Source organism: Pseudophryne corroboree, chromosome 5 (genome assembly GCF_028390025.1).
Source record: "Pseudophryne corroboree isolate aPseCor3 chromosome 5, aPseCor3.hap2, whole genome shotgun sequence".
In the NCBI taxonomy this organism is placed as follows: Eukaryota; Metazoa; Chordata; class Amphibia; order Anura; family Myobatrachidae; genus Pseudophryne; species Pseudophryne corroboree.
This window is the reverse complement of record NC_086448.1, coordinates 731,103,417-731,116,676: the sequence shown is the minus strand read 5'-3', so window position 1 is coordinate 731,116,676 and position 13,260 is coordinate 731,103,417. Positions and strand designations below refer to the sequence as shown.

General features: G+C 49.0%; 2 protein-coding genes across 4 annotated transcripts in view; one reads left to right on the top strand and one right to left on the bottom strand.

Annotated features, from left to right (window-relative positions):
* The window catches only part of CPNE3 (copine 3), a 164,694-nt gene extending 163,686 nt beyond the window's left edge, over positions 1 to 1,008 (bottom strand). Inside the window, exon 1 of the mRNA XM_063924058.1 lies at positions 932 to 1,008. The gene's annotated coding sequence lies outside the window, so the exon portion shown is untranslated. The remainder of the gene's footprint in view (positions 1 to 931) is intronic.
* Positions 1 to 13,260, top strand: part of RMDN1 (regulator of microtubule dynamics 1) — a 233,823-nt gene that overhangs the window by 106,515 nt on the left and 114,048 nt on the right. The gene's annotated exons all lie outside the window — the stretch shown is intronic.

Sequence of the window (13,260 nt, the reverse complement as noted above, 5' to 3'; positions counted from 1 at the left end):
CCGACCGCCGGCCAGCCGTAGTGAACCCATGTATACAGTATATCACAAAATTCATATAAATCAGTGATAGGCAACCTGATACACTACTGGGGTCACTTCGGACTGGCATCTAACCTGCAAAAGGGCTGCACATTACTCTAAAGGCCCATATAGACGGGCCGATTTGGGAGAGATGTGTACTGAGCGAACCGCTCAGCACACATCTCTCCCGCCGCTCAGCACAGCGCGATCTGTGCTGAGCGGGCGGGGGGAGACGGGGGGGGCCGCTCACTTCACCCAGCCGGTGAAGTGAGCGATCCGCTAGATTGGCCTGCATGCAGACCAATCTAGCAGCAGCGATAGCGATGTGCGGAACCACGCATCGCTATCGATGAGGGGGCTACACACGGAGCGATCATGCTGACATTCTAAGCAATCTAGTCAGATGAACGGCTAGCATCCTGCTATGGAAAGCCGTTCATCCCCGCTGACATCGCTGGGCAGGGGGGAAAATAGCTCAGTGTGTATGCACCTTTAATCTCAGCAGTAAATTAGAATAATACTTTTACTCAATGAAAGAGACATCTACCTGCAATAACATATCAGCAGGCCTTCTAAACAAGTATTACAAGCTGTAACAAATATGAAAACAAAACAGGAAAAAGCTTTGGGATACAAGTGAAGGCTTGGAGGGCCACATGCAGCCCCAGGGCCACTGGTTACCCATCACACATGATATACTGTACTAAGCAGTGGTTATTCCTTCCCACCAGTGACAGCTAAATCATATTTCCAAGTAGTCACGCCTGGGCCCTTCCCAAGCACACAGCTGTCCAGTGAGACAGGAATGCAGCCAGCATATTACAGTGGGGTCACACTCATACTGTATGTAATGGGACAGCACCTAGTGCAGCCCAGTATGCCCCAGGACCCCAGACACACAGTGACCCACCTCTCTGCCAGCGATCTGCGAGCTTGTTCCTGTTCTCTGAGTCTCTGTCTTGTATATAGTAGTGAAGTGAGCTAAATCTGTCCCTCCCACCCCTCCACCCCTCCCAGAGTCCACACACTGCTGACAGGATTTCCTCTGCAGTCACACACACACTGGAGACAGGCTCAGAGCAGAAGCCTGTGTATGCTGATTCTGCATAGCTTCCCAGATGATGTGGGGATTACATCTATGTCATGGTTCAGCAAATGTACATAAAGATATTGCCGTCACTGTGTGGGGGAGATGTATCAAACCTTAGAGAGAAATAAAGTGAAGAAGTTGCCTATGGCGGACAATCAGCCAATAATTGTCACATTTATCTATCACAGTTCATAAAATGACAGAAGCTGATGGCCCACTTCTCCATCCTGCTTTATTCTCATGAAGTACAATTGCAATGGTAGAGATACAGCGCTGCACTGGGACTAACGGGGCGGGGGAGGGATATGGAATTAGCTAAAATGAGATATAGGGATGCACTAGTGTAGGAGCTGCTCGTGTTATTACAAGATAGGAATAAACGCTGCTTAATGTGGATCAAAATAAAAAAGTGATTAATGCGGAAGGTAATTTATTCCCCAATGGGGTGATAAGGGAGAAGACTAGTCTCAAAGATATGTTCACATATAAGTCTTGAAATAGTGAAAATGCAATCTCTGTCAGTGCAGTGTCACCACAGGAGAGTCACAAGGTGTGTGGGAATAAGGTTATTCTGTAGAAACACCTCCTACACTAGTACATCCCTATAGCTCAGTTTAGTTCATCTACATTCCATCTCTGCCCCACCCCTCCGTTGATCCCAGTGCAGCTCTGTATCTCTACAATCCCTTTCATACTGCCTGAGGCGAGTCGCACCCAGGAGCCTGACACGGGTGCTTTCCGCGTGCGACCCGCCTCAGGCCCCTCGCCGCCGCATATTGCCGGGTTGGTGACATCACCAGTGACGTGGTGGGGGGGGGGGGGGGGGGGGCGCTTAGAGATCATATGATTACCAAGTGCTGCCCGTCCAGACAGAGTGAACAGGAAACGGGTTGCATTGACCCAGCTTCCCGTTCACACAGCACAGCGAGCCGGGTTGAACACGTGTTCAACCCTGCTTGCTACCCAAGGGGGTCATTCAGAGTTGTTCGCTCGTTAGATTTTTTCACAACGGAGCGATTAGTCGCAAACTGCGCATGCGCAATGTTCGCAGTGCGCCTGCGCCAAGTAAATCTGCACAAAAGTTTGATATTTTACTCACGGCCTAACAAAGTTTTTTCATCGTTCTGGTGATCGTAGTGTGATTGACAGGAAGTGGGTGTTTCTGGGCGGAAACTGACCGTTTTATGGGAGTGTGCGGAAAAACGCTGATGTTTCTGGGAAAAACGCGGGAGTGGCTGGAGAAACGGGGGAGTGTCTGGGCGAACGCTGGGTGTGTTTGTGACGTCAAACCAGGAACGAAACTGACTGAACTGATCGCAGTGTAGGAGTAAGTCTGGAGCTACTCAGAAACTGCTAAGAAATTTCTATTCGCAATTCTGCTAATCTTTTGTTCGCAATTCTGCTAAGCTAAGATACACTCCCAGAGGGCGGCGGCTTAGCGTGTGCAATGCTGCTAAAAGCAGCTAGCGAGCGAACAACTCGGAATGAGGGCCCAAGTTGGAATACCGGATTATTCCAATTGGGCCCTTTCAGACCGCACAGCAACACGGGTTATGCGCACCCATGTGCAATAACACGTGTTAAAATCTGGAGGTCTAAAAGGCGTATAACATTGCATGTACATTTTCAGAAGAAGGGACACCTTTTTGATACAGCAGTGCCAAATACCGACTCCCAATTGAGGAGCGCAGTGTTATCCCATGCAACACAATTGTTTGAAATGTCTGCTATGTTGGTACAGATTAGGGGGTACATTTACTAAAATGGGAGTTCTGTTGAAGATGGGATGTTGCCCATAGCAACCAATCAGATTCTACTTCTCATTTATCTAGCACCTTCTAGAAGATAATACCTGGAATCTGATTGGTTGCTATGGGCAACATCCTATCTTAAATAGAACTCCCATCTTAGTAAATTTACCCCTAGGTGTCTCTTTCATTAAATTTATTATTTAAATGTATTACTAAGATTAAGGTTAATGTGCGGCCCTTATGAGGTCCGCTATTAGAGGGTGGTACACACTGCATATCCATCTAATTCGGTATCACTGAAGCGGGGTACACACTAGAGCGATGTCGGCACAATACGCCATTTTGTAACGACATATTGCCTACATCACTCAGTGTGTACAACATACTTGCCTACCCTCCCGGATTGGCCGGGAGGCTCCCGAAAATCGGGTGACCCTCCCGGCCCCCCGGAAAGGTGGGCAAGCCTCCCGCTTTCCCCCTCGGCCGCCCGCAGCAGTAAACAAGTAGGCGGGCTGAGGGGGTCCGAAGACGCGATTCGCGCTGAATCGCGTCATCGTAGCTCCGCCCCCCCGCTATGCAGCGCCTCGTTTCTCGGCACAGCACAGTGGGGGGTGGAGTCACGATGACGCGACCCTGATGCAACGCCCCCGGACCGCCCATCCTGCTGCCGGACACGCCCCCGAACCACCCGTCCTGCTGCCGGCCACGCCCCCATTCACCTACAACGCTGCCTCCTCCCGGAGGAGGAGGCAGCAAAGTAGGTAAGTATGGTGTACAAGGGATTGCATTCTCCCTTGTGCGCTAGCGATGGACACTTGGGGGTATATTTACTAAGGTCCCGATTTTGACCGATTTGGTGTTTTTTCTTCAAAGTGTCATCTCGGGAATTTAATAAACTCAAATCTCGGCAGTGATGAGGACATTCGTATTTTTTTGGAAGTCAAAGTTAAAAAATACGAATGAATACACCATCGGTCAAACGCGGCTGCTTAGGTATACAACTCGGTAATTTACTATGCATTCCTATTTGAAATCTCTACCGTGAAAGTGCATTGGCGGCCGTGAAAAAAGCGAATCGTAAAAAAAGGCTGGAAAAAAATAGACCTGCTTTTGAGAAGCGTGTTTACATGTGTTTACAATTCTACATTAATCACACCTTCATTTTTGGTCCTTTAAAAGGGAAACAAGCACATTTTTATCATCTCTCACTCTGAAATGGCTGCTGCCGTGTGTAGTACTGTTTTTTTTTTTTGCCTGTGGGATACCTGAGAGTGCTCCAGCAGGCTACAATTAACCAGGGCCACGAAACTGAACATGGTCAGCAGGTTGTCCAGGTTCCGCGGAGGCTGCACAAGGCTCGTATTTTTAGGGGGCGTTTAAACTTTAACGCATTGGCCGATGACCAGCTCATACAGATGTTCCGGCTAAATACAAACATCGTTTCCCGTCTGTATGACTTTATCAAACTGGACCTAGACCCTGAGACAGCACGCTCTCGCTCTGTCTCAGGCCTGGACAAACTCCTGTCTGTGTTGCACTTTATGGCTACTGTCAGCTTTCACGCTGTGACTGGCGATGTAATTTCTATCTCACAGGCCACCTTTTCTAAATTTACATACTCCGCTATGTCTAAGTTGTGCTTCTGTTATGTAATATACCACAGTATTGTATTTTGAACACGTCATGACACTCACCTTATATTTTGAAATGTCCACTCAGGTTTGGGATGCTTTGTATCCACACATAGATGCCTCTATCTGCTTCCCTACCCAGGAGTCGTAGTGGCATGCAGTCAGGGTATCTTTCTATGAGCTTGCAGGCATGCCCAATGTGCTAGGTGCCATTCAGCAAGTAGAGGAGATAGAAACATCTTGCCACAGTGTGAGTACAGATCAGTGGCGTGCGGTGAGGTCAGTGGCTGGTGAGGCACTACAGCCATAATGTCCACTGAATCCTGCTGATGACCCCTAGCCAATGCCCGCTACTGCCTCTGAGCCGATGCCCGCTGCCACCGCCAATGGCTTACAAACTCGCCCACCATCAACTGACCCAGCCCTCCGCCACTAATTTGCATCTCAGTCCACTGCCGCCAATGCCCGCTGCCTGCCTGTTCATCATACTTGTGATATATTGTACATTTTTATAGAAAAAAAAACAATTAGTGTTTGGGACTGGGAAGGGAGTGGGAGGAGGACATGAATGCAATTTTGTTGTCCAGGGCTTCCATTAACTTAATGGAGAAGGGTCTGAATGGGTTAAAAAAAAAAAAAAAAAAAATGCCTGAGGTCCTGAGGCATGTGGAACGGCACACATTTACATACCATGCCCACTGCATCCTGGTCAAAGGCATTCTACTCCACGTTTTCGGGGTACCGTGCCAGGACCTTTGACTTAAACGTGCGCCTCAGCGGCATCTGCTCAAAGTTCTCTCCTTCAGCGTGAACAAACACATAAAAAACGGCAGCATATTAATAGGCAGAAACTCATGAACCGACCTCATATAATAGAGAGGTATATTACCAGTTAGACACAGTTAGAGATCAGCAGTCCCTCTTTTCTGAGCTGCAAAATGTGATTTTCAAAACCAAAGACCTAGCTTACTGCCGCAAAGGGTGGCATCATAATACAGCGCCTGCAGCCGGATTGCATGGTGGAGCCGGTCACTACACGCTGGAAGATGCTTAGCGTCAGTCAATCTCTGTGCTCCTGACACTAAGTGTCCTGTGCAGCTGTAGCTATACATGTATTAAAGGGTTCCGGTATGAATGGTCGACCATGTTATGGTCGACAGTCATTAGGTCGACCACTATTGGTCGACATTGACATGGTCGACATGGACACATGGTCGACACATAAAAATGGTCGACACGTGGAAGGTCGACACATGAAAAGGTCGGCATGAGTTTTTTTACTTTTTTTGGTGTAGTTTTTTGCGTAAAGTGACTGGGAACCCCAATTAGTGCACCGCGTCCCCTCGCATGGCTCGCTTCGCTCACCATGCTTCGGGCATGGTGCCTTCGCGCCGCTACCGCTTCGCTCGGCACAGATTACCGTTCCAATCGTAGTCCACATGGATCGTAAAGTATGGAAAAGTTCCCCAAAAGAAAAAAAAGTTAAAAAACTCATGTCGACCTTTTCATGTGTCGACATTTCATGTGTCGACCATTTTCATGTGTCGAATATGTGTCCATGTCGACCATGTCAATGTCTACCAATAGTGGTCGACCTAATGACTGTCGACCATAACATGGTCGACCATGTGAACGGGTACCGTATTAAAGTGCACAGACAAATATGCAATGAAAGCCTTTCTCTAACGTCCTAAGTGGATGCTGGGGACTCCGTAAGGACCATGGGGAATAGTGGCTCCGCAGGAGACTGGGCACAACTATAAAGAAAGCTTTAGACTACTGGTGTGCACTGGCTCCTCCCACTATAACCCTCCTCCAGACTTCAGTTAGTATCTTGTGCCCGGCTGAGCTGGATGCACACTAGGGGCTCTCCTGAGCTCCTAGAAAGAAAGTATATTTAGGTTTTTTATTTTCAGTGAGATCTGCTGGCAACAGACTCACTGCAGCGAGGGACTAAGGGGAGAAGAAGCGAACCTACCTAACAGGTGGTAGTTTGGGCTTCTTAGGCTACTGGACACCATTAGCTCCAGAGGGATCGACCGCAGGACCCGACCTTGGTGTTCGTTCCCGGAGCCGCGCCGCCGTCCCCCTTACAGAGCCAGAAGCATGAAGAGGTCCGGAAAATCGGCGGCAGAAGACTTCGGTCTTCACCAAAGTAGCGCACAGCACTGCAGCTGTGCGCCATTGCTCCTCATGTACACCTCACACTCCGGTCACTGATGGGTGCAGGGCGCTGGGGAGGGGGGCGCCCTGAGGGCAATATTACACACCTTGGCTGGCAGATATACACCATATATAGTTCCAGAGGCTATATAGGTGTAAATTAATACCCCTGCCAGAGTTTCAAAAACGCGGGAGAAGTCCGCCGAAAAAGGGGCGGGGCTAACTCCCTCAGCACACTGGCGCCATTTTTCCCTCACAGCTCCGCTGGAAGGAAGCTCCCTGGCTCTCCCCTGCAGTCTACAACTACAGAAGGGTAAAAAAGAGAGGGGGGGGCACTAAATTTAGGCGCAGTATATATATATATATATATATATATATATATATATATATATAAAGCAGCTATAAGGGGATATAATTCAGTTAGTCCCTGTATTATATAGCGCTCTGGTGTGTGCTGGCATACTCTCTCTCTGTCTCCCCAAAGGGCTTTGTGGGGTCCTGTCCTCTGTCAGAGCATTCCCTGTGTGTTTGCGGTGTGTCGGTACGGCTGTGTCGACATGTTTGATGAGGAGGCTTATGTGGAGGCGGAGCAGATGCCTGTAAATGTGATGTCACCCCCTGCGGGGTCGACACCTGAGTGGATGGTGCTGTGGAAGGAATTACGCGACAGTGTCGACTCCTTGCAGAAAAGGTTTGACGACATACCAAATGTGGGACAGCCGGCTTCTCAGCCTGTGCCTGCCCAGACGTCTCAAAAGCCATCAGGGGCTCTAAAACGCCCGCTACCTCAGATGGCAGACACAGATGTCGACACGGATACTGACTCCAGTGTCGACGACGATGAGACTAATGTAACTTCCAGTAGGGCCACACGTTACATGATTGAGGCAATGAAAAATGTGTTGCACATTTCTGATGTTACCTCCAGTACCACAAAAAAGGGTATTATGTTTGGAGAGAAAAAACTACCAGTAGCTTTTCCTCCATCTGAGGAGTTAAATGAAGTGTGTGAAGAAGCGTGGGCTTCCCCCGATAAGAAACTGGTAATCTCTAAAAGGTTACTAATGGCGTACCCTTTCCCGCCAGAGGATAGGTCACGTTGGGAAACATCCCCTAGAGTGGATAAAGCGCTCACACGCTTGTCAAAGAAGGTGGCACTACCGTCTCCGGATACGGCCGCCCTGAAGGAATCTGCTGATAGAAAGCAGGAGGCTATCCTGAAATCTATATATACACACACAGGTGTTATACTGAGACCAGCTATTGCTTCAGCATGGATGTGCAGTGCTGCAGCTGCATGGTCAGATTCCCTGTCAGAAAATATTGATACCCTAGACAGGGACACTATATTGCTAACCGTAGAGCATATAAAAGACGCACTTTTATACATGAGGGATGAACAGAGGGATATTTGCCGGCTGGCATCCAAAATTAGTGCAATGTTCATTTCTGCCAGGAGAGGGTTATGGACTCGGCAGTGGACAGGAGATGCAGATTCCAAAAGGCACATGGAAGTTCTGCCTTATAAGTGTGAGGAGTTGTTCGGGGATGGTCTCTCGGACCTCGTTTCCACAGCAACAGCTGGGAAGTCTAAATTTTTACCCCATGTTCCCTCACAGCCAAAGAAAGCACCGTATTATCAGGTACAGTCCTTTCGGCCCAATAGGGGCAAGCGGGTTAAAGGCGCGTCCTTTCTGCCCAGAGGCAGAGGTAGGGGAAAAAAGCTGCAGCATACAGCCAGTTCCCAGGAGCAAAAGTCCTCCCCCGCTTCCTCTAAGTCCACAGCATGACGCTGGGGCTCCACAGGCGGAGCCAGGTACGGTGGGGGCCCGTCTCAAATATTTCAGCAATCAGTGGGCTCGCTCACGGGTGGATCCCTGGATTTTTCAGATAGTATCTCAGGGGTACAAGCTGGAATTCGAGACGTCTCCCCCCCGCCGTTTCCTCAAATCTGCCTTGCCAACCACTCCCTCAGGCAGGGAGGCAGTGTTACAGGCAATTCACAAGCTGTATTCACAACAGGTGATAGTGAAGTAACCCCGTCCTTCAACAAGGACGGGGTTACTATTCCACAATGTTTGTGGTACCGAAACCGGACGGTTCGGTGAGACCCATTTTAAATTTGAAATCCTTGAACACATATATAAAAAAATTAAAGTTCAAGATGGAATCGCTCAGGGCGGTTATTGCAAGCCTGGACGAGGGGGATTACATGGTATCACTGGACATCAAGGATGCTTACCTGCATGTCGCCATTTACCATCCTCACCAGGAGTACCTCAGATTTGTGGTACAGGATTGTCATTACCAATTCCAGACGTTGCCGTTCGGTCTATCCACGGCTCCGAGGGTCTTTACCAAGGTAATGGCCGAAATGATGATACTCCTTCGAAAGAAGGGAGTTTTAATTATCCCGTACTTGGACGATCTCCTGATAAAGGCGAGGTCCAGAGAGCAGTTGTTGGTCGGGGTAGCACTATCTCGGGAAGTGCTACAACAGCACGGCTGGATTCTAAACATTCCAAAGTCACAGCTGGTCCCTACGACACGTCTACTGTTCCTGGGGATGGTTCTGGACACAGAACAGAAAAAAGTGTTTCTCCCGGAGGAGAAGGCCAAGGAGCTGTCATCTCTAGTCAGAGGCCTCCTAAAACCAAAACAGGTGTCAGTGCATCACTGCACGCGGATCCTGGGAAAGATGGTAGCTTCTTACGAAGCAATTCCATTCGGCAGGTTTCATGCAAGAACCTTTCAGTGGGACCTGTTGGACAAGTGGTCCGGATCGCATCTTCAGATGCATCGGCTGATAACCCTGTCTCCAAGGACAAGGGTGTCTCTGCTGTGGTGGCTGCAGAGTGCTCATCTTCAAGAGGGCCGCAGATTCGGCATACAGGACTGGGTCCTGGTGACCACGGATGCCAGCCTTCGAGGCTGGGGGGCAGTCACACAGGGAAGAAACTTCCAAGGACTATGGTCAAGTCAGGAGACTTCCCTGCACATAAATATTCTGGAACTGAGGGCCATTTACAATGCCCTAAGTCAGGCAAAACCCCTGCTTCAAAACCAGCCGGTACTGATCCAGTCAGACAACATCACGGCGGTCGCCCATGTAAACCGACAGGGCGGCACGAGAAGCAGGACGGCGATGGCAGAAGCCACAAGGATTCTCCGATGGGCGGAAAATCACGTGTTGGCACTGTCAGCAGTGTTCATTCCGGGAGTGGACAACTGGGAAGCAGACTTCCTCAGCAGGCACGACCTCCACCCGGGAGAGTGGGGACTTCATCCAGAAGTCTTCCAACTGATAGTAAACCGTTGGGAAAAGCCACAGGTGGACATGATGGCGTCCCGCCTAAACAAAAAGCTAGATATTGCGCCAGGTCGAGAGACCCGCAGGCGATAGCTGTGGACGCTCTAGTGACACCGTGGGTGTACCGGTCGGTTTATGTGTTCCCTCCTCTTCCTCTCATACCAAAGGTACTGAGGATAATAAGAAGAAGAGGAGTAAGAACTATACTCATTGTTCCGGATTGGCCAAGAAGAGCTTGGTACCCGGAACTTCAAGAAATGATCTCAGAGGACCCATGGCCTCTGCCGCTCAGACAGGACCTGCTGCAGCAGGGGCCCTGTCTGTTCCAAGACTTACCGCGGCTGCGTTTGACGGCATGGCGGTTGAACACCGGATCCTTAAGGAAAAGGGCATTCCGGAGGAAGTCATTCCTACGCTGATTAAAGCTAGGAAAGAAGTAACCGCAAACCATTATCACCGCATATGGCGAAAATATGTTGCGTGGTGTGAGGCCAGGAAGGCCCCTACAGAGGAATTTCAGCTAGGCCGTTTCCTGCACTTCCTACAGTCAGGGGTGACTATGGGCCTAAAATTGGGTTCCATTAAGGTCCAGATTTCGGCTCTATCGATTTTCTTCCAGAAAGAACTTGCTTTACTACCTGAAGTTCAAACTTTTGTTAAGGGAGTGCTGCATATTCAGCCCCCTTTCGTGCCTCCTGTGGCACCTTGGGATCTCAACGTGGTGTTGGATTTCCTAAAGTCACATTGGTTTGAGCCACTTAAAACCGTGGAATTGAAGTATCTCACGTGGAAAGTGGTCATGTTGTTGGCCTTGGCTTCGGCCAGGCGTGTGTCAGAATTGGCGGCTTTGTCATGTAAAAGCCCTTATCTGATTTTCCATATGGATAGGGCAGAATTGAGGACTTGTCCCCAGTTTCTCCCCAAAGTGGTATCAGCGTTTCATCTGAACCAACCTATCGTGGTGCCTGCGGCTACAAATGACTTGGAGGCTTCCAAGTTGTTGGACGTAGTCAGGGCCCTGAAAATCTATGTTTCCAGGACAGCTGGAGTCAGAAAGACTGACTCGCGCTTTATCCTGTATGCGCCCAACAAGTTGGGTGCACCTGCTTCAAAGCAGACTATTGCTCGCTGGATCTGTAGTACGATTCAGCTTGCACATTCTGCGGCTGGACTGCCGCATCCTAAATCGGTAAAAGCCCATTCCACAAGGAAGGTGGGCTCTTCTTGGGCGGCTGCCCAAGGGGTCTCGGCTTTTCAACTTTGCCGAGCAGCTACTTGGTCGGGGTCAAACACGTTTGCTAAATTCTACAAGTTTGACACCCTGGCTGAGGAGGACCTAGAGTTTGCCCATTCGGTGCTGCAGAGTCATCCGCACTCTCCCGCCCGTTTGGGAGCTTTGGTATAATCCCCATGGTCCTTACGGAGTCCCCAGCATCCACTTAGGACGTTAGAGAAAATAAGAATTTACTCACCGGTAATTCTATTTCTCGTAGTCCGTAGTGGATGCTGGGCGCCCATCCCAAGTGCGGATTGTCTGCAATACTTGTATATAGTTATTGCTTAACTAAAGGGTTATTGTTGAACCATCTGTTGAGAGGCTCAGTTGTTATCATACTGTTAACTGGGTATTGTATCACGAGTTATACGGTGTGATTGGTGTGGCTGGTATGAGTCTTACCCGGGATTCAAAATCCTTCCTTATTGTGTCAGCTCTTCCGGGCACAGTATCCTAACTGAAGTCTGGAGGAGGGTCATAGTGGGAGGAGCCAGTGCACACCAGTAGTCTAAAGCTTTCTTTATAGTTGTGCCCAGTCTCCTGCGGAGCCGCTATTCCCCATGGTCCTTACGGAGTCCCCAGCATCCACTACGGACTACGAGAAATAGAATTACCGGTGAGTAAATTCTTATTTTTTTGCTTACAAGGATGATCAGAATATCTGTCCATGACCTCATTCATGGCACAAGGGCACCTTTGTAGATTTCCTTTATTCTATATATTCAGCTGGTGTGTATGCTGCCAATGATAAAATGTTAACTAAAACTAATTTAAACTAGACTAATAGTGCCATAAGTCAGACTGTAGTCCCACAGTTCTAAGAATAAGGCAATCACATTCACAGCCCAGTATAAGATAAAACTGCTGCCTTACAGGGCACTACAAAGACACTGCAGCTAAACAAAAGCACAAATTAGGGCAAATGCGCACACAGGAAAGTGCAGAAGACTGAGAAGGTCCTGCATCCGAAGACGCAGCGTGAAATCCTAGACAGCTGTTAAACCGAGAGCTCAGCGTCAGTGAGAAACCTAGAAAGCAGATGACAGGTCAGGTAGCCGTCTCTCGTTAGCAGCAGACTGGACGCGTACAGCTGGGGGGGGGGGGGGGGGGGGAGAGACGAACTAACCTGCTGGAGCCGGCGGAGGAGAGCCGCTGCTGGCTGTCAGGAGGACGGAGCCGGCGGGGGGAGAGCTGCCACCGCTGCTGGCTATGAGGTGAGCGGGAGCCGGCGGAGGAGGACGGGGGAGAGCCGCACACACTGCAGGCCCACCGCTGCCTCCAACGCCAATCATCGCCGGGACCCGCCGCCTCCAGCGCTGCGTGTGGGTGATTGGACAAGCGGATCCAGCCCTGGATCCGCTGTCCAATCACAGGTGCCTCGCTGACATGGGGGTGGTGTCCCTGTCAGCGAGGCACTTGGATTAATGCCGCTTTCCTGATCTATTTTCATGGGCTTTTACAGCCCAGTGCTAGGCTCTGCCCCCCGCACTGTCCCCATTCCCATTATCCACGGGAGGCACTGCTATCAGTGCCTCCCAAAGTAATTTAAAGCAGGACAATTATTAGAATTCAATAAAGAAGATACTTATTACACAGAATATGTGTCATAAGTATCTTCTTTTTATTATTTTAATAATTAATCACAGGGGAGGCACTGCCTCCCCTGACTGCACGTCCCTAGTACAGATGTAGGGAGGCAGGTAAGCCAGTAACTGATTATGCGTCATTTTACAGGTAAGTCTTAATTTATCTAACTGAACATTGGCTAACCCAAAACATAAAATATATGTATTTATGAATTATGTTTGTGAAGCGTTTTTTTGTTCGATATTAGGCATGTTGTTTACAATTACTCAATAACATTTTCAGATTACACTGTCAGTCAAAAACAAATTAAACATTACACATATAGCATTTGAGTTATTTATTATCTTAAACACTATAATTGTGTTGGGCACAAATCTAGAATCGTGAGTTATATGTGACAATACTTTACTATTTTTTTGTTGCTTGCTCAT